At 46.8% G+C, this 15506-nt stretch overlaps 1 long non-coding RNA gene across 1 annotated transcript; it reads right to left on the bottom strand.

Annotated features, from left to right (window-relative positions):
* Positions 1-647: 647 nt before the first annotated feature.
* LOC147355307 (uncharacterized) lies at positions 648-14641 on the bottom strand. The gene is made up of 3 exons (XR_015143978.1): positions 11067-14641; positions 9522-9690; positions 648-1317 (listed from the first exon to the last, which is right to left on the bottom strand). It is a non-coding gene; the product is annotated as an uncharacterized LOC147355307 (long non-coding RNA).
* Positions 14642-15506: the final 865 nt, after the last annotated feature.

The following is a 15506-nucleotide window of genomic DNA, read 5'->3' as shown; positions in this document are numbered from 1 at the left end:
TTGAGAAAGCCTGCAATTTCGCAGGCTCTAAATGTGGTGGAATATTAAAAGAAACCTTAAGGAGAGGTCATTCATTTGACAGGTTTTGTGTGGTAAAAATATTTGTCAAAGAAAGGTCTTCCAAAGGGAGGTGAAAAGCACATTGCCTATGAAAATATTTGGACTGAAAATTTTATTATTAATTGCAATGTTCAACATCTTAGCGGGGAGAAAAACCACAGCTTTGTTTCTGAGCTTGGATTGATTATATTAAAAAATCTTTTGTCTTCAGAAAACTAACTGGGCCATAGTATTCAGGACACATGTGATGAAGAAATGAACGAAAGGCTGTGAGTATGTGCTGTGGTGGTCAATGTCACGGGTCAGTTTGCCTGGGTTTCCCAGATACCTGGTTAAACACTTTCTGGGTGTGTCTCTGAGGGTGTTGCTGGAAGAGAGTAACATTTGAATGGATGAATTGAATGAAGCGGGTGGTTCTCTTCAAACTGGGAGGGCATCACCCAGTCCACAGCAGGTCTGAATAGAACAAAACCGCAGAGGATGGGAAAATATTCTTTCTCTCTCCCCCTCCATCCATCCTTCCCTCCCTCCCTCTCTCTCTGCCCTTCTCTCTCTCCTTCTCCATCTCTTTTTTCTTTCTTCCTCTCTCCTTCCCTCTCTCTCCCTTTGCCTGACTTTTGACCTGAAACATCCATTTTCTTATGCCCTCAGAATGGGACTTCCACCATCTGTTCTCCTGGTCCCCAGGCCTTTGAACTTGGACTGAATTACACCATCGGCTTTCCTGGGTCTCCAGCTTACAGATGGCAAATCGTGGGACTTCTCAGCTTCCATAATCACATGAGCCAATTTCCCATTATCAGTCATTTAATATACCAATCAGTCAATGGTTCAATCAGTTAATATATCAATTTCATCATTGGTTCTGTGTCTCTGGAGAACCCTCATTAATACAGGCACCGAGAATAATTCACCTGCTTCTGTTATCTTTCAGTTAATATAAAACATTCATACAAAATGTAATATACATTTTAAAAATGTATATTTAATTTTGGCTGTGCTGGGTCTTCAGTGCTGCATACAGGCATCCTCTAGTTGTGGTGAGCAGGGGCTGCTCTTCCGTGCTGTGCTTGGGCTTCTCACTGTGGTGGTTTCTCGTGTTGCAGATGGAGCTCAGGCTCTAGGGCGTGGGCTCAGTAGTTGTGGCCCGTGGGCCCAGTTGCTCCGCAGCCTGTGCAATCCTCCTGGACCAGAGATCAAACCCGTGTCCCTTGCACTCACAGGCAGATTCCAACCCACTGTGTCACCAGGGAAAGCCTACACTTTTAAAAATTAATGTAGAGAATTTAACATTTTTTCCTGTCATGAACACGGACATCTAACCTGTATGTTTTAGGCAGCATTGTTATATTTTCAAAAGTAATTTTTGAGTGGATTTTATAGGTGCATCAATATAACAAAGACAGTATTTTCTAGCTCTGCTCACAATTATAAAACACTGCTGCTGTTGCTGCTGCTAAGTCGCTTCAGTCGTGTCCGACTCTGTGCGACCCCATAGACAGCAGCCCACCAGGCTCCCCCGTCTCTGGGATTCTCCAGGCAAGAACACTGGAGTGCGTTGCCATTTCCTTTTCCAATGCATGAAAGTGAAAAGTGAAAGTGAAGTTGCTCAGTCCTGTCCGACTCTTAGCGACCTCATGGACTGCAGCCTACCAGGCTCCTCCATCCATGGGATTCTCCAGGCAAGAGTACTGGAGTGGGGTGCCATTGCCTTCTCCGTACAAAACACTGGGACCACCCAAATGCCACTAACTGGAGCCTGGGTAAAGAAATCCTGGCAAATTAGTCTAAAAGAATACTAAGCATACTGTAGAGCACAGAGAACTGTATTCAATACCCATAATGGAAAGGAATCTGGAAAAGAATATTTACATATATGTATAACTAGTCACTTTGATATACATATTTGGTTACATATATGTATAGCTTATCACACAGCAGAAACAAACACAACACTGTAAATCAACTGTACTTCAGTCTTTTTTTAAAAAAGGAAAAAAAGAATACTGAGTGAAAATGAATGAATGGCCACATCAACAGAGCTGACTCTCATACGTGAAATAACTGAAGCACGCCATGGAAGGATGCATATGGTGAATCGACTTACGCAAAACTTAAACGCTTATGAAACTAAAAAGCAAAGCACATACACATGCGGACAAGAAAGAGTGACAGATACAAAACTGACAGTGGAGGGGGACCAGGGGCGGGGTTGTGGGCACACGGATGCTCTGAGGGTTTTGGTAAATTGCTGTTCCCATCACTGGATGGGGGGGACATGGGGGCTTTATTCTTCTAAGTTTGTGTGTTATTTTTTAAGTATGGAATTCTGTATAATTTATGTAATTTAAAAGGGAGGAGCCTTCCATGTAGAAGGAATGTATGCATGCATAGTAGCTCAGTCATGCCTGCTCTTTGCAACCCCATGGACTGTAGTCCGCCAGGCTCTTCTGTCCATGGGATTCTCTAGGCAAGAACACTGAAATAGGTTGCCATATCCCCCTCCAGGGGATCTTTCCAACCGAGACCAAACCCATGTCTCCTCTGTCTCCCGCACAGTAGGCCAATTCTTTACCTGCTGAGCCATCAGGAAAGCCCCTTATGGAGAAGAAAACATGCATGAAAAGTTTAGGAACCCAAGGAAGGTGAATTATTAGAGAAAAAGGTAACATCATCTGAGATGCAAAAACAGTGCTCAGCTCCACCCAGTCTTCATGCCTTCCGTTCTCCCTTATCTGCTCTTCTCCAATCACCTCCCACCAGATTCAGGAGGCGTGATCTTCACCTGCTTTTCTGCTCCTGCTCCAGGCATGGCTTTCCTGATGGGGAAGCTAGTGGGAGCCAGAGGCTAAAGCTGACATGTGTTTTTGCACACTTAATTGTGCACATGTGCATGCATACAGGAGATTGTTTTATGTGTGTGTGTGCATTTGTGTGCATGTATTTATGCCTGTATACATGTGTGTATTCATTCATGAATGTGTACACACATGCATGAATATGTTTATGTATGTGTGCAAACATATGAGTTTGTATTTGCATGCACATAATTGAATAGTGTGCACACATATGTGCATACATGAGTTGGATATATGGTGCACGTGTATGCACTTGTGTGTATGTATTCACATACGCTTATATGTGTGTTTTTGTTCATGAATGTTTAAGTGTGGGTTTCCCTGGTGGCTCAGATGGTAAACAATCTGCCTGCAATGTAGGAAGACCTGGGCTCGATCCCTGGGTCAGGAAGATCCGCTGGAGAAGAGCATGGCAACCCACTCTGATATTCTTGCCTGGAGAATCCCATGGACAGAGGAGCCTGGTGGGCTACAGTCCACGGGGTCACAAAGAGTCTGACACGACTGAGCAACTAACACACACATGTGTGCACACGCATACATGACTATGTGTATGCATGTAAATCAGCATATGCATGCGTGTGTATGTGTTTGTGTGTGAAAAGAGGCAGTCGCTAAGCTCTGCTATTGGCAGGTCCTGCTGTCTATGCAGAATCTGGAGACAAAGACAGCCTTTGTTTCACAAGCTCCAACAGCTGACATCACTGCCAGGGCTGCCGCTGGGGCCTGAAGACCAAACACCCCCACCCCTCCGGGGTGAGCCAGGCCCACCCCTTCCTGGAGCAGCTGGACCATCTCCAGGGAGCTGGCTGAGCGGGTCCTGGCATGTGGGCATGCTGCTGGTCTGGTGAGGCTGCCCGGAGGGTGTCTGACACCATTCTCATAATCCCCAGAATGAAGCCTGTCGGGGAACCTCACAGCAGCCCCTGCTTACCACCGCCCCAGCCCTGACTGACCCTAGGCACAAAACAACGTTGACCCAGATCCTGAGAAAAGTACTGCCACCTAAGTCCTCTCTGCGGGTCCCAGAGGCAGCCTCAGTGGGTGCTGGCTTGCTTTACCATGCTTTACCTCTTTATTTATTTATTTTTTCATGCTTTACCTCTTAAAACACTGCCATGTTTTAAGGCCTGAGCCATTGACAGGCAACAGTATGCAGCTGTGTTTGTGGAATTTGAAGGTTCTCCTTTTTCTTGCAGGGTGAGGGGGGCTTCCGTGGTGGCTCTGACAGTAAAAATCTGCCTGCAATGTGGGAGATCTGGGTTCGATCTCAGAATAGGGAAGATCCCCTGGAGAAGGAAATGGCAACTCCAGTATTCTTGCCTGGAGAATTCCATGAACAGAGGAACCTCGTGGGCTACAATCCATGGGGTTGCAAAGGATCGGACTCAACTGATCGACAAACACTTTCACTTTTCACTTCACTTTCTTTCTTTAAATATATGTATATAGATATATTTATTTGCCTCATCAGGCCTTCACTGCAGTGCACATAGGCTTCTCCCTAGTTGTGGAGCTCTGGCTTAGTTGCCCCACAGCTTGTGGGATCTTATTATAACTCCCTGACCAGGGATTGAACCAGAATCCTCTGCTTTGGAAGATAGACTCTTAACCACTGGACCACCAAGGAAGTCCCAACATTGTGTTTTATTTATTTTAACTTAATTTTGGCTTCACTGCGTTTTAGTTGCAGTGCATAAGCTCTCTCTGTTGAGGCATGTAGGATCTTAGTTCCCCGACCAGGGATCAAACCTGCATCCCTGCACTGGAAGGCTGATTCTTAACCGCTGGACCACCAGGGAAGTCCCTCGGTGGTTCCCTTTCATTGATAGTACCAGGCTGTGGTCTGCCATCTGAGGCAATGATACCACTTCCTTTTATAACAAATCCTATGATGACCAGAGCTCCCCTCTCCTGTGTGTGAGGCACCAGTTAGGGCGTATGTATGTATTCCTGTATTTAATTCTCATTACCAGCTTATGAGGCAGATGCAGTTATCATACCAAAAAGGATACAAGCACACAGAGAGAAAGCGATATGTCTCTTCCCTCACCTAGAAAGTGGAAAAGTGGGATGTGACCCACCCCCAGCCTGCAGGGAATCTGTTTTAAAAATCTACTCCCTACCAGCTCTCTGCCCACTCTCACTTAGGCAGGAAAAAGAGTTGGCTTAAAATATATATATTAAATAAATAATACCCAGTGTCATGAGTTGGAAGGTATCCCTCAGAAGAGATACCCAAGTCCTCCCCGCTAGGACCTGTGAACATGACCTTATTTGGAAATAGGGTCTTTGTAGATGGAATGAGGATGAGGTGAGGTGTTTACAGCATGAGGGTGGGCAATCGTCTCCTGGGTTGAGCCTCTGTGTTGGGTTGTTTTAATTAAAAGATCTCACTTAGTTCTGATGACAACTCGTGAGATGGATGAGAGGTTCAGTTTGGGGAGATCTTGTTTAGACAGTAAGATAAAGCAATACAGGCGAGACTATCTGTTAATAAAATGGGTAGGAGACTTCCCTGCTGGTCCAATAGTTAAAATCCATCTTCCAATGCAGGGGATGTGGGTTTGATCCCTGGTCATGGAACTAACATCCTACATGCCTTGGGGCAACTAAATCCACACACCTCAACTACAGAAACCCCCACATAGTAACCAAAAATAAATAAGTGTATTTATTTATAAAGATTGATGGAACCAAAAATAAATAAATAAATATTTTAAAAATCAATAAAATGAGTAAAGTCTTTGTAGAGTATTGACTGCTGAACTTGGGTGAAGGGCTGAAGTCCTAAGAGTCCAAACAGATAAAATGGGTAACAATATATAACACTTATTAGTTTGCTAAATTTGTTTCGCCTTCCTGTGGAGACCATCTCCCAGACTTTTCATGGAGAGCCACACTCCCCCAGTCCTTATTTGTGTGGTTTGGAGGCGCTGCGTCTGACCTTGTCTCCAAGGTGGCATGAGATGCAGTCCTGGGCAATCAAAGTGTTGTGCCATCCTGGCCACGGTGATGGACATGTGTCTGTAACCCTGCTAGTAAAGCCTATGAGATCAACTCCAAGACTTTCAGTGGAGTTTTGGGAAACAGAAACCCTATTTTCATGGGACTTAAAGTTGGTAGAATGAAAGCATGTAGCTCCTAGGGATCAGGAACTCTTGCAGTCTTGTGGGGAAAGATGATCTGAGAAGGATGCCAACACATATAAAACCACATCCAAAAAATGGGAAGAGTTGGAGTCCTGACAACAAAATCTGAGCTGCTGGATCCAGCCATACTTGCAATTCATGTCTGGGTTTTTCATATCCTTAAACCAATGAGTTATGTCTCTTATAACTTCATGACAGTAACCTATTTCTCCAGGACTGAATCTTTGCAGCATAATGAGCAACATGAACCAGATTCCCTCTTACCAAGGACAAAAAAGTAAGACCACACAGTATCCATCTCGTGGATGGACTTTCCCTCTCCAGGAGGTAGGAGTGATCTGGGCTAATGAGTAAGATAAAGAGAGTAAAGCAGTGGCTTTACTTCACTGGAATGATACAAATGTCCATAATATGAATTGTCTGCCCCAAACAGAGAAATCCATCGAGGGACTATGTTCTAACTTGTGAGCCACTGTTAAGAAGGTTCTGAAGACAGAGATGTGAATGACTACTTTTTATACTGATATGCTGTTTGAAACGGAGAAGGCAATGGCATCCCACTCCAATACTCTTGCCTGGAAAATCCCATGGATGGAGGAGCCTGGTAGGCTGCAGTCCATGGGGGTGCTAAGAGTCAGACACCACTGAGTGGCTTCACTTTCACTTTTCACTTTTCATGCATTGAAGAAGGAAATGGCAACCCACTCCAGTGTTCTTGCCTAGAGAATCCCAGGGACAGGGGAGCCTGGTGGGCTGCCATCTATGGGGTCGCACAGAGTCGGACATGACTGGAACAACTTAGCAGCAGCAGCAGCTGTTTGAGAGAGGCGATTTTGTTTCATTTGGGCCACAATGAACCATAATAGTCATTCTCTGCTATCAAGTGAATTCTGCCACACAGAGGACTGGAAACTTGCCCAATCCAGGCAGATGATGTAAATGCAGTAACCAGCCTGGCCAAAGGTGTGTATGTATGCCTACTCGGAGAGGCAGGTACCATGACAAACCAGAAAACATCCCTTCCAAAGGAGGCGATTCCAGCTTATACCCCAGGGACTGGAATCCCATCTTGACCTATTTCCAAAAGTATGGAATTTTTTAAATAGAAAAATCTCATTTTCCAATGCTGGGTGTAGTGGTTTGAATAGTATTCCCCCTAAATTCACATCTACTTAGAATTACAGAATCAGATCTTATTTGGACATGAGGTCTTTAAGGATGGAGTTAAGATCATACTGAATGAAGGTGGCCCTAAATCCAGTGAGTGTCCTCGAGCCATTCTGACCTCCCTCCAGCCCTCAGGGAGGACCGCCTCCAAGAGGCCAGCAAGCAGCTCTGGACACACGGCTCTCAGAACCTGCAGGGGTGAACATGGGTCCCTCGAGACCCTCTAAGAGGGGAAGACCCCCACACGAAACCCTCCAGGGAAGGCTCTGTTTCTTGTTACCAGGCACCTTCCTTCTTGAGAAACTTCCGAGTGTAGTTAGGAGGGGTTTGTCTACTCCAGCGCCTGCCACAGCAGTCTCCTCTGTCTCCACTTGTGGGAGCTCCCTTGGTCCCTGAAATACCTTCCTGGAAGACTCCCTGGCTAGCTGGCATAGACTCCCAGTGCCCTGGACACTTCTCCCATTTAAAAACCCTCCGAGCCCCACTAGGTGGGCCAGGAAACCTCCAGAAAACCCTGGGATCTTTCTGTCTCCACTGGCGTCTGGGAGCTGAGGAGTGATGCATGGGGACCTGCTCAGCACTCACCCTTGGAAGCTCAGAAACAGTCAGGGCATGCATGCTTCACTGGACAAGGGGCGATGGGTGGTCCCCGTGTCCCCAGAAAAGAGCTCTGAGATGCACTTCAGGTTGTTGCTGTTCAGTCGCTCAGTCATGTCCAACTCTTTGCGTCCCCATGGACTGCAGCATGCCAGGCTTCCCTGTCCATCAGAATCTCCCAGCGCTTGCTCAAACTCATGTTCACTGAGTCAGTGATGAAATCCAACCATCTCATCCTCTGTCCTTCCCTTCTCCTCCCACCTCCAATCTTTCCCAGCATCAGGGGGTCTTTTAATGAGCTGGCTCTTCACATCAGGTGGCCAAAGTATTGGAGCTTCAGCTTCAGCATTAGTCCTTTCAATGAATATTCAGGACTGATTTCCTTTAGGATGGACTGGTTGGATCTCCTTGCAGTCCAAGGGACTCTCAAGAGTCTTCTCCAACACCACAGTTCATAAACATCAATTCTTTGGTGCTCAGCCTTCTTTATGATCCAACTCTCACATCCATACATGACTGCTGGAAAAACCACACCTTTGACTAGATGGACCTTTGTTGGCAAAGTAATGTCTGCTTTTTAAAATGCTGTCTAGGTTGGTCATAGCTTTGGTTCCAAGGAGCAAGCATCGTCTAATTTAATGGCTGCAGTCACCATCTGCAGTGATTTTGGAGCCAACAAAATAAAGTCTCTCATTGTTTCCATTGTTACCACATCTATTTGCCATGAAGTGACAGGAGTGGAATCCATGATTTTCATTTTCTGAATGCTGAGTTTTAAGCCAGCTTTTTCACTCTCCTCTTTCACCTTCATCAAGAGGCTCTATAGTTCCTCTTTGCTTTCTGCCATAAGGGTGGTGTCATCTGCATATCTGAAGTTATTGACATTTCTCCCAGCAATCTTGATTCCTGGTTGTGCTTCATCCAGCCTGGCATGTTGCATGATGTACTCTGCATATAGGTTAAATAAGCAGTGTGACAATATACAGCCTTGACTTACTCCTTTCCCAATTTTGAACCAGTCCATTTTTCTATGTCCGATTCTAACTATTGCTTCTTGACCTTCATACAGGTTTCTCAGGAGGCAGGTAAGGTGGTCTGGTATTCCCATCTCTTTAAGAATTTTCCACAGTTTGTTGTGATACACACAGTCAAAGGCTTTAGTGTAGACAATGAAGCAGAAGTAGATGTTTTTCTGGAATTCTCTTGCTTTTCTATGATCCAACAGATGTTGGCAATTTGATCTCAGGTTCCTCTGCCTTTTCTAAATCCAGTTTGAACATCTGGAAGTTCTTGGTTCATGTACTGTTGAAGCCTATCTTGGAGAATTTTGAGCATTACTTCGCTAACATGTGAGATGAGTGCAATTGTGCGGTAGTTTGTGCATTCTTTGGCATAGCCCTTCTTTGGGATTGGAATGAAAACTGACCTTTTCCAGTCCTGTGGCCACTACTGAGTTTTCCAAATTTGCTGGAATATTGAGTAAGGTACTTTCACAGTATCATCTTTTAGGATTTTGAAATAGCTTAGCTGGAATTCCATCACCTCCACTAACTTTGTTCATAGTGATGCTTCCTAAGGTCCACTTAGCTTCTCCCTCCACGATGTCTGGCTCTAAGTGAGTGAGCACACCATCATGGTTATCTGGGTCATTAAGATCTTTGTAAAGATGCGTTTCGGGAGGACTCACCAAATCCAGGGCCAGGGACCACAGTGGCAGCATCCAGCTCAGTAACTTCTGTTGCCTGCTCTCTCTCCGCTCCTGTTTCTCTTCCTCTTCCTCCTTTCCTGCTCTGGGATCGCACTGCAGGCTCTCCCCATGGAGGTGCAAGTTCACAGTCATTTTAGAAGAAAGAATCCTGTATGAGAGAAAGTGAAATAAAGTTGAAGACAAAGGCAACTTAGCTCTAATAAATTCTTCCCTGGTCACTCAGCTGTAAAGAATCCACCTGCAGTGCAGGAGATGGGGTTCCATCCCTGGGTCGGGAAGATCCCCTGGAGAAGGGAATGGCAACCCCCTCCAGTATTCTTGCCTGGGAAGTCCTACAGACAGAGGAGCCTGGCTTGCTATAGTCCATGGGGTCACAAAGAGTTGGATACAACTGAATGACTAAACACACAACGCACACAATAAATTCTAAGTAGATCTCAAATACTTACATTGACTCTAAGAGGTTTTGGGGAAAAAATGACTTGAGGGACGAGGATTCATACATTTTGGTGGATTCTAACTATTTTTCTTCTCTTCACAATTAAAAAATTCTTTGTAATGCAAATATAATTAACACATGACATTGTATCAGTTTAGGGTGTCTATACTGATTTGATACATGTATATACTACACTATGATTACCCCAGGTGCTTTTGTTAAGATCTTATCTCATTGCATAATTAACATTTCCATTTTTGTGGTTGGGATCTATCAAGAACTGGTCTCTTATCAGCTTCGAAGTTTATATCACTGTATTGTCAATTATAACACTATGTCGTGGATTTGAACTCCAGGACTTATTTACCTGATGCTAAGGCTGAAACTCCAGTACTTTGGCCACCTCATGCAAAGAGTTGACTCATTGGAAAAGACTCTGATGCTGGGAGGGATTGGGGGCAGGAGGAGAAGGGGATGACAGAGGATGAGATGGCTGGATGGCATCACTGACTCGATGGACATGAATCTGAGTTAACTCCAGGAGTTGGTGATGGACAGGGAGGCCTGGTGTGCTGCGATTCATGGGGTCACAGAGTCGGATGCGACTGAGCGACTGAACTGAACTGAACTTGTACCCTTAACCAATGTGATTTTTTTGTATCAAAATTTTTCTATTTTTAGGAAAGTAGCCTGTAGTTCTATTTCCAGCCACTAGATGACAGGGCAAACAAGAAATGGCAGACAACTTACCAGCTTCTCAGTAGCTGGACAGGAGGAGGCAGGACCACCCTGAGAAGCGTTTTAAGTCCAAGTCCTGCTCTGCATCCAGTTGCCTCATCACGAGAGATGATGCTACCCTATCATCTTATACTGTTTTCAGCAGAACCCTCATGCTTTCTGCAGTGTTATTGTTTGCTTACATGTTTATTGACTCCCTCATTAAGACATGAGTTCTAAGAGAACTGAGACTTCGTTTTGTTCACTGTGGCTTCCCCCCAAGTTTAACACAGAGCCAGCACACACTAGGTTCGTAAGGGGGTGTTTGTTGAGTGACTGAATGAAGGGAGGGAATGAATGAACAAGACCTGTGATCCATGCGAGCAGGCCGATTCTCCTTCTCTGACTTTGCTGTTTCCAACCGCACCGTGGCTCCTTGTGAATGATGACTTGCACTTAACACGGTATCCAGGACATTAGAAAACTGCTGAATTCTGTGGTTTGGTTTATGTCTCTGAAATATCTGAGCCCTGAAGAGCAGTAAGCAAGAAGTCCTCTGGGTCTAACTAGCTTGCTTCGAGTTTAAAATTTAAAACGGCATGCATAAATCCACTCGGAGGCTTCTCCAACCATCCCTGAAGTGTGTCCATTCCCTTTCAGCTCCGGGAACGACAAACGGCTCAGACGGGATGGAAGCTGTAAATTCTAGAGCACTGAGGTCGCTTGAGATAAATCACTCATCTGCAATTAGTCAAAGCAGGCAGAGATTTTACTGGATTCCCGGGAAACGCCAGGGATGCCCCATCCTGGAAATGAACAAGCCACAGGCTGAGAGACGGAGTAAATTCACACAACAGGGCCAGGATTAAGGGTGAGGAGAGTGAGAGAGTGAGGTTGAGTCTTGTAACAAAAAGGGGCTCGTGGGGAACTTTCCTGGTGGTCCAGTGGTTAAGAATCTGCTTGCCAGTGCAGGGGGATGTGGGTTCGATCCCTGGTCGGGGGACAAAGATCCCACATGTTGCAGGGCAACTCAGTTTGTGAGCCTGGTACCTGTGAACAACTAGAGAGAAGACCCCACTCCAATTGAAAGATCCTGCAAGCCGCAAACTAAGACCCAAAGCAGCCCAAAACAAACAAACCAACCCCCCAAAGAACTCGTGGTCCCTTCCTCCCTCTTCAAAGCCAGTGACTGTATCCTCTGCCCACTCCTTCTGTCCTCACTTCTGATGCTGAACTCCAGCCTCCTCATTTATGAGGACCCTTGTGATTCCAAAGGCTCTCCCAGGTAACTCAGGGTACCATCTCCATCTCAGGATCTCTAATCACATCTTCATCTTTTGCAACATGAGGGAACATAGCCTAAGTTCCAGGGATCTGGATGTAGACATCTTTGGGGAAGGGTGGTATTCAGCCTAACACAAGGCTGACCTGAACTTCTTTTTCTTTTTTGCCTCCGTTGGGTCATGGCTTCCTCACACAGGCTCTTCTTTGGGGCACACGGGCTTCTCTCTTGTTGTAGTGCACAGGCCCCAGAGCGAGCAAGTCAGGAGTTGCCAGGCATGGGCTTAGTTGCCCAAGTCATATGGGATCTTAGTTCCCAGACCAGGAACTGAACCCTGGTCCTCTGCAGTGGAAGTGCAAAGTTCTAACCATTGGACTTCCAGGGAAGTCCTGAACTTTCAGCCTGTTGGAATTTGCTTGACTCCAAAAACACACTACTTTTGTGTTCAGAATGTAGAAAAATTAAAATCCTGGACCAAAAATGAACAGGAGGGACTTCCCTGGTGATCCAGTGGTTAGGGGGCCTGGGTCTCACTGCCAAAGTCTCAGGTTCAATCCCTGATCGAGGAACTAAGATCCCACAAGCCACATGGCAAGGCCAAAAAAAAAAAAAAGGAAACCAGGTGACGTGTCCACGGCTGTTCTGGTTATCTGACCAGCACGCTGTGCTAGGTGGCTTGGGTGGATGACTCGATGGGACCAGGTGTATGGGGGAATGTCCCACCTTCTAAGTCAGTTTTCTACAACAAATTCAATTTTTCATATGCACATCTGTACCCAGCAAATTCATTTATGCCATAATACAAAGTATAAAAATTCATGTCTGGATCTGTCCAAAAAAAAATTAATTTTGTTGGCTATTAGCACTGCCAGAACAAGAGAGGGCGAGTTTAGCATTTTTACCAGCTATGTGTGGAAGGTAGTTTTGATTGATGATGGGCTTCTCCTGTGACAACATGTCTCCTAACATAGTAGCTTGAACATTTAAAACTCTGACTGCGGTCGGCCGCAGTGATGGGCAGAAGAAAGGCCCTCAAAGATGTCCACATGCGAACTCTCAGGACCTGTTTACAGGTCCGTATCAAGCAAAGATGACTGCATTTATTAGCCAACTTGAGATCAGCCTGGGTTATCTGCATGGTCCAGGCGTTATTGCAAGAATCCTTAAAAGTGGAAGAGGAGGCAGAGGTCAGAGGGATGTGGGTGACTCAGCATGCAGACGCTGGCTTTGCAGAGGGAGGGAGGGGGTCCTAGCCAGTGGGTGAAGGCAGCCTCCTGAGGCTCAAAAAGGCCAGAAAAGTCATCTCTGGTAATTCCCTGGAGGCCCAACAGTAAGGACTTGGTCCTGCTTCCACTGCAGGGGGGCCCGGTTCAATCTCTGGTCGGGCAACTGCTGCTGCTGCTGCTAAGTTGCTTCAGTCGAGTCCGACTCTGTACGACCCCATAGACGGCAGCCCACCAGGCTCCCCCGTCCCTGGGATTCTCCAGGCAAGAACACTGGAGTGGGTTGCCATTTCCTTCTCCAGTGCATGAAAGTGAAAAGTGAAAGGGAAGTCGCTCAGTCGTGTCCGACTCCCAGTGACCCCATGGACTGCAGCCCACCAGGCTCCTCTATCCGTGGGATTTTCCAGGCAAGAGTACTGGAGTGGGGTGCCATTGCCTTCTCCGAAGATCCCACAAACCGCGAGGTACTGCAAAAAAAAATAATAATAATCTTTCCTGGAGCCCCGAGGAAGGAACACAGACCTCGATTTTGGCCCAGTGAGAACTGTGTCAGATCCCTAACCTGCAGAAGCCTGAGAGAACACCTTTCTATGGCACGTGGTGAAGGCAGTTCTAGGAAGGTGTTAATAGGATTGTTTCTTCTTGGGACTTCCTTGGTTCAGTGGCTAAGACTCCATGCTTCTAATGCAGGGGGCTTGGGTTTCATCCCTGGTCAGGGAACTATATCCCACATGCTGCAAGTATTAGTGTTCGCATGCTGCAACTAAGGGTTCCATGTGCTGCAACCAAGATCCAGCACAGTCAAATAAATAAATAACAAATATTTAAAGAGAAATGTCTTCTCTCCAGGTCTAGAGGCCAGAGGTGTGGGTGGGGCCATGCCCTCTGAAGGGTCTGGGGGAGGGCCGTTTCTGGCTTCTTCCAGCCCCGGAGTTGCCGTGTCACACTCAGTGTCCTTGACTCGTGGAAGCATCGCTCCATCCACTCTGCCTCCATCATCACATGCAGGGTGTCTCAGCCCGAATTGCCCTCGTCTCGTAAGGACACCAGTCGTATTGGATTTAGGGCCCACCTTGCTGACTTGATCTTACCTTGACTCTGTCTACAAAGATGCTATTTCCCAACGAGGGCACACTCACAGGGTCACCCCAGCACAGCAGCTGTATCTCTACAGGGATGGCTAAGAGGCAGGTCTGGTACAGGGAGGGTCTGGCCTTTCACGCTCGCAGCTTTGAGTCTGGGGGCCCGTCTGGCCACCCTGTGCAGAGTTGTGGTGGGTGCATAGTTTTTTCTGTGTCCTTTTCTCTTCTGCCTCCCAAGGTTGTGGTCCTTAAGGCTCTGACTAACAGCGTGAGGACACTGTGGCCCCCACACACTGGGGGTGGCAGGTTCGGGCTCCTGTGGGGGAGGGGCCTTGAAAAACCTCCACCCCCTTTGCTCCCTTCTTTTCTCACTCATCTGACCCAAGCCCAGCCCCAGCCCCACCCCCACCCCCAGCAGCGAGAATGTCACTTTGGGCTTCCACCACTTCCCCAAGATCATAATGTTCACTTTATACAATGCTGGGATTTCATAAAGCTTTCTTTTCTCCGTTCTCAAAAACAGAAGGAACGCAAAGCCCTCCCTTGCCCCACTTGGTCCCTGCTGCTGCTAAGTCGCTTCAGTCGTGTCCGACTCTGTGCGACCCCATAGATGGCAGCCCACCAGGCTCCCCTGTCCCTGGGATTCTCCAGGCAAGAACACTGGAGTGGGTTGCCATTTCCTCCTCCAATACATGAAAGTGAAAAGTGAAAGTGAAGTTGCTCAGTCGTGTCCAACTCTTTGCGACCCCATGGACTGCAGCCTACCAGGCTCCTCCATCCATGGGATTTTCCAGGCAAGAGTACTGGAGTGGGGTGCCACTGCCTTCTCCGACTTGGCTCCCTGGCTACCACCTATTGTCTTTGGTTCCCTTCAGGGTCAAGTTAGCGCCATTTTATGGGTGCCTAGCTCTCCCTTCTCGGCTGTCTGCAGACCCTCCTCTCCAGCACACCAGCCCTCAACAGTGGTCACCAGGGTCCCCACCTCTGACTCATTGCTCAGCAGGAGAGACTTGGTGTCTGTCTCCGCTTCTTTCTGGAGACGTGCCCACCCCTCATCCCTCTGACCTTGGAGCACGAGAGCAGCCACATTATGTCCCTTCTCTCTGTGTTCTCACAAACCGAGGCTTCAAGCATCACCTACGCCCTAGAATCTCCTGCCCACATTCTGTGGTCAGTCAGGCAGAAGCCACTTTGGTTAAGATACTGGATCTATTTTTAAGA

Source organism: Bos grunniens, chromosome 17, assembly GCF_055505025.1.
Source record: "Bos grunniens cultivar Pamir isolate PY7600 chromosome 17, Bosgru_T2T1.0, whole genome shotgun sequence".
NCBI lineage: Eukaryota > Metazoa > Chordata > Mammalia > Artiodactyla > Bovidae > Bos > Bos grunniens.
The sequence above is the reverse complement of the archived record's forward strand: the minus strand, read 5'-3'. Positions and strand labels throughout refer to the sequence as shown.